This window comes from Globicephala melas, chromosome 8, assembly GCF_963455315.2.
Source record: "Globicephala melas chromosome 8, mGloMel1.2, whole genome shotgun sequence".
NCBI classification, from domain to species: domain Eukaryota; kingdom Metazoa; phylum Chordata; class Mammalia; order Artiodactyla; family Delphinidae; genus Globicephala; species Globicephala melas.
In genome coordinates this window covers 91,258,491-91,264,490 of record NC_083321.1, presented here as the reverse complement: position 1 = coordinate 91,264,490, position 6,000 = coordinate 91,258,491, and positions in this window count along the sequence as shown.

The following is a 6,000-nucleotide window of genomic DNA, read 5'->3' as shown; positions in this document are numbered from 1 at the left end:
TGTGGTGCGCGGGCTTCTCATTGTGGTGGCTTCTCTTGTTGCAGAGCATGGGCTCTAGGCACGTGGGCTTCAGTAGTTGTGGCTCTCGGGGTCTTAGAGTGCAGGCTCAGTAGTTGTGGCACACGGGCTTAGTTGCTCTGCAGCACGTGGGATCTTCCAGGGCCAGGGCTCGAACCCGTGTCCCTTGCATTGGCAAGCACTGCACCACCAGGGAAACCCTGGCTTGTCTTCTTGCCATTTATTTTGTATTCTGGTTTTGAACCTTAATGACCAAGAAAAAACTGTGCATGTAATAGTAATGAATTTACCTCGGGAAAAGAGAGGATGACTATTATGTTGAGTGTTAAAGGCTTCATGGAGGATCAAGTTGCATTAAAATAAATGGTCCAGAAAACAGGGAATTACAGATGGGTAGATATTTTTTATGTTATGGAGGCCATGATATATATCACTGTATCCTGGGACAATTGAACAACATTTCTAGAAAGAATAACAGAAAGAAATTTGTTGAAGGCAGGTCATGACATCAGAGGATCTGAAGAGAAGCAAAGAACTATTGTCGCGAACCATCTCCATAAGGATGATGTTAAAGAGAGTACAAATGTGTATGCGTGTGCATGAGTGTGCATGTGTGTCGTACATCCATACTATTTACCATATATTTGGCAATATAACATGAACTTCAGAATTAGACATACAAGTTCCTAACTGGTTCCACCACTTATTAATTGTTATCTTGGGTAAACTACTTATTATTTTCAACCCACACTTTATCTGCAGTTAAGGAAATGTGGAGAAGAATAGTATTTCACTATTATACATAATATTAGAAATAATAGAGCTCTCAGCATAAACCCTGGTGTGTATATAGTAAGCGTTCAGTACATTTTCATTATTACCATTATTCTTTATAGACAGAGTAGCAACAGTAATGTTGTTTCCTTAAGTTAAAAAGGCTTCTTGGGAAAAGATGAGGTTTTAGTTGAGTCCCCAAGGCAAGAAGGATGACATCAAATAGAATTCAGTGACAGGGACCCAGAAGTTTCTACCTGAGCCTGTTCATGGCGGATGCCTGTCTCCTTTGTGAGAAAACATGGTATCTTTTTCTCGTAAGCTATGGATTGCTAAGCATGGGCTGTTCTCCTCAGCCTTTCACAGAATCTTTACTTGACTCACGCCAGGCTCCATCTCTTTCTTCCTTTCAAAAGTTTCCCCTCTTGCATTTGATTTTGCTTTCCTTCCACTGTTTGATCTCCAGCTTTGGTTGTTTCCAATCATCTTGTCAGTACAGTCCAACTGTCTCTTGTGGGTTTTTTTTTCATTGCAATCTTTGGGATCTAGGTATGTCTGCTTTAATAGGAAGCAGCCCTCTGAAAGGTTTTTTCTTTTTCCTGCAAGAAAAGCTAGGTTGGATTCTATTCACAGCCCTTCGCTCCTTCTCATTGCCCCTTCCATGAAGCCACTGTGGCTCACTTCTTTGGTACCAAGTTAAGCCTTAGGACAGTACAAACCCTAACACATGGCATTATATACTGTAGGTACTTGATGGGTGCTTGTGGCGTGAATAGGTCATGCAGCAGTTTACAGTTTATTAGAAAAGAAAGAAGAAGACATAGAGAGCTCAGCCCCAGAAATTTCAAAAGGATTGGGAAAGAGGGTGGTGGGGAGAAGTGGGAGTAAAGAAGCAAAAGGAAAGAGATGGGGGTCGGGGTGGGAGGTTTTCCTCTTTTTCCTGACATCACAGATGATGACTTCAAGAGGGGAATATCATCTGAGAAGACAATTCTGGAGTCAGAAAACCCTTGTCCAAAGCTGATCCTATTTAAGGCCTCACGACCAACGTACCAGTTGGGACTTGTCATTTGACAGCTCCCCTTGTGAATTACCCCAGGGAAGAAGTGTTGCCACAGGGCACACCTGCCAGGCTGGGGAGGGAAGGCAACAGCCTTTCAGACTCCTGCCAGTGGTGTCTGGGCAGCTGGCATCCCCTCCCACCATGCTGTGTATTTACCCAACTTCAAAAGCCACGGCGGCCATCAAAGGGAGGAAGAGGAAACAGAGACGAAATTAACTCCCCTCCACCCCACCCCCCACCTCAGCCCTCTCCTCTATTAGAAAACCTCCTTTGCCAAAATGTTAACTAGCAATGCACACCGTTCAGCATCAGATAGGTGAGTTTTGCAGCAGTAGCCAGGAGGAACTTTGCAATTTGGGGCAGAGACACAACTCTTCCAGCCAGGTAAGGGTTAAACCATAAGGACCTGTTCCAAAGGGGGACTCTCAGCCCCAAAACATTGTCAGTTTCCACAGCCAGAAGGCAATGGTGTTTTTGTTTTGTCAGGATCTGAGTGTATGTGTTGGATTAGAATGGAACCTGTGAGGCAGACAAAAGGAAAGAAATCTACACATGTAGGTGTTGAAGTTGGTTACATTTCACATCAGGCTGGGTTATCCTACCCTGACACAAGCATGACTGCCAATCAAGGGAAAAGAAAGGTGCTGAGAAAATATGGTATAGTATAAAGAGCATGGGCTTTTGAAGTCAGAAAGATCTGTGCCAGCTGCTTAACCTTTCAGAGCTGCAATTTTCTCATTCACATACTACTACTACTCCTCAGTTGTTGCAAGAATTAAATGAGATGCTTTAGATAGAGTAACTGGCTCATAGAGAACACTCAGTAAACGTTAGTGTCTGTATTTGTTTCTTGCGGCTGCTGTATCAAATCACCACGAACTTGGAGGCTTAAAAAAAGAGAAATTTATTTTCTCACAGTTCCGGGGGCCAAAAGTCCAAAGTGAGTATCACCGTGAAAATCAAGGTGTTGGCAGGGCTGCACAGCCTCCAGAAGCTCCAGGGGAGAATCTGTGCCTTGCCTCTCCCAGCCTCTGGGCACTACTGTTATTTCTTGGTTTGTGGCAGCATCACTCCAATCTTCAAGGCCAACATCTTTAAATCTCTCTCTGCTCCATCTTTGCATCACTTCCTCTGTGTGTGTGTCACATCTCTTTCTGCCTCCCTTCCCTTTTATAAAGATAACAGTGATTGCATTTGGGACCCACCTGGATAATCTCCCCATCTCAAGATCCTTACCTTAACCACATCTGCAAAGACCACTTTTCCATATAAGGTAAAAGTTCCTTGTGAAGGAACATTCAGAAGTTCCAGGAATTAGGATGTGGATATTTTGGGGGGGCCATTCATCAGTCTACTACAATGTCCTTCAGGTTTTTGATTGGCAGGAAAGAAGGAGAAAAGAGTAGGAAGGGAGAGGGTATCTTTTTCTATGAAATGAAGTCACGTGCAAATTTAGCATCCAGTTCTGATTGTTTCTCTCAAGTTGGCAACTCAGGATAATAAGGCATCAATATCAGTAGGTATATCAGTTGAACGTACAAGTATAGTAATGTTTTTTGAAGTTTGATTGCATTTATGGTCAATTATGTTATGTAAGGTCTTTTCGTTTTATTTGCATAAGGAATATAAGCAGGTTCTTGAAGTAACTATATCTGTATGATAAGAAATCATTTAACAGGATTCTAATATATTTGCCTAGCTTTTCATATACTGCCTTGAGCTATTAGTTAACTTTCCACAGATCTTGCCTCTTTAATTCAATTATAAATTCTTCGAGATAAGATATGTCTTGTACACTTCGTATCTTTCTTAATGCCAAACGTAGTATAGTCATCAATAAATAGTTGCTTGACTGATTAATTTTAAAATACCAGGAAAGCAATTGTAAAGGAAGATGAAGGCAGGACCATTTAACTTTTGAGCTGCATGGAAAGAGGTATTAGGAAAAAATATCTTAACCCTTGAGGGAAATATTTACGCTTCTCTCTTTTATTCCATGTTTCTCAGCTTTGATTAAAATTTGTACACATTTGTCAAAATGCATTTCAAACTAACCAAAGAAAAGTAAAGCATTCGAATACAGATTTTCTCTTATATCCATATTTCCAGTGATATATCCAGTGAGGTAGTTTGACAATCTGAATCCCCTCAGCAAAAATTCAAATAAAGTCCCCTTTACCTTTTTTATAGGACCAAAATAAGCCTATTTCAAATTTTTCTGCCAAAAAGGGCTTTTGTATGATATACTTATCAGTGTAGGACAAAAAAGGAGAGCCTCCAAAAGAGACTACATGACATATGTAAGGCAAACAAGCACACAGCCTGGCGTATAGTGTTCCAAAATATCAATTTCCTCCAGCTGTCCATTTCACTTTTTCACCCTAATAAACTTAATAGTCAATGGAATGAGCAACTAACCTTCAGAAAAATGATAATTCCTTCCAGAGTTGAGGGTTTAACCGAAATGCAAAGTGTCTAAAATGATGCATTTTATGGGAGATTGGAAACCTAAAAAGACATCCTATAAATACTCTGAAATAAAGACTGTTTAGTCACGAGTAGGGGGCTATAGTAATGATCTTCCTAATGTGACTTCTAGGTTGTTCTCCTGGTGTCCTTTCAGTGATTTTGAATTAGGGAGCTTTGTGGGAATAGTAGGGATCAAGAGTGCTAAGCTCTCTTTGATAAAGAAGATGTGGCACATATATACAATGGAATATTACTCAGCCATATAAAAGCACGGAATTGTGCCATTTGCAGAGACGTGGATGGACCTAGAGAGTGTCATACAGAGTGAAGTAAGTCAGAAAGAGAAAAAGAAATGTCATATAATATCACTTATATGTGGAATCTAGAAAAATGGTACAAATGAACTTATTGAATATTTGCAAAGCTGAAATAGAGACACAGATGTAGAGAGCAAATGTATGGATACCAAGAGGGGGAAGGAGGGGTGGGACGAATTGGGAGATTGGGATTGACATATATACACTACTATGTATAAAATAGGTAACTAATGAAACCTACTGTATAGCACAGGGAGCTCTACTCAATGCTCTTGGTGACCTATATGGGAAGAAAATCCAAAAAATGTATATATATATATGGCTGATTCACTTTGCTGTACAGCAGAAACTAAAACAACATTGTAAAGCAACTATACTCCAATAAAAATTAAAAAAAAAAAAGAATACTAAGTTCTCTTTAGCCGAGTCTTTCCAGAGAAGAGATGAGTTTTTTCTTTTCTTCATCATGTTTATTTGCAATGCCTCTCAAAAGGAGAGGAGCAATCTTTTGAAAACGATGAGAAGATGGAACTGGCCATTGTAACCTGATTCTGCAAACCAGTTCCATTTGGATGGTTTCTAGCCTGCCTCGGATAGACAGAAATGGGCAGGCTGGAGTCTCACCAGACCCCAGGTAATTGAGTTGAGCTAGAGTTGTGTACTAGATGTTTGTGCTTTAGCTGCAGCCCTCTTGCCCTCTGCAAAAGCAGATCTCTTTTCTCAATTGTTCAAAATAAATCAATGATCCAGTTTTTTAAAAAAAGGAGAAGGAGAAGGAGAAGAAACACTAGAAATACCAGCCCCTCTGTTTCCATCTGGAAAGCACAGCCTAAACTTCAGTGATTTTAAAGACGATTTTAGTGAGGGGAGAGAACCCACCTGTATGGCTTGGCAAATTAATTTTGAATATTTGAAGATAAAAGCGCTGAGTTCCTAGGAACTGGCTTTAAAAGTCACCATCCCTAGCAATCTGAGGGATTCATTGACAGGGGCTCTTGTGTTTATTCCAAATACCTCTTTATCATTGGTTTCAAAAGGCTATGGCTCGCTGTAAAGCACTGCCAATTGGGAAAAGAAGCAGATAATGAAAAAGTGATGCTTCCATGATGACACACCTTTAGGTCCTCAACAGGATTTCTTCTAAATCAAAAGATGTGTTTTATTAGCGCTTACAATGGAGGAGGGGGAAAAGGAAGGAGAGGGTTTTTTCTTTTTTATCTTCTTAACAAAACACATATTGAGTAAAAGCCCCTGGATGAGTCACAATGCAAACCCAGAGGGCGGAAGAGATAATTTTTGTAAATTGTAAAACAGAAATTCTATTTGCAGTAGATGTTGAACATATGTAATTTACCAGCG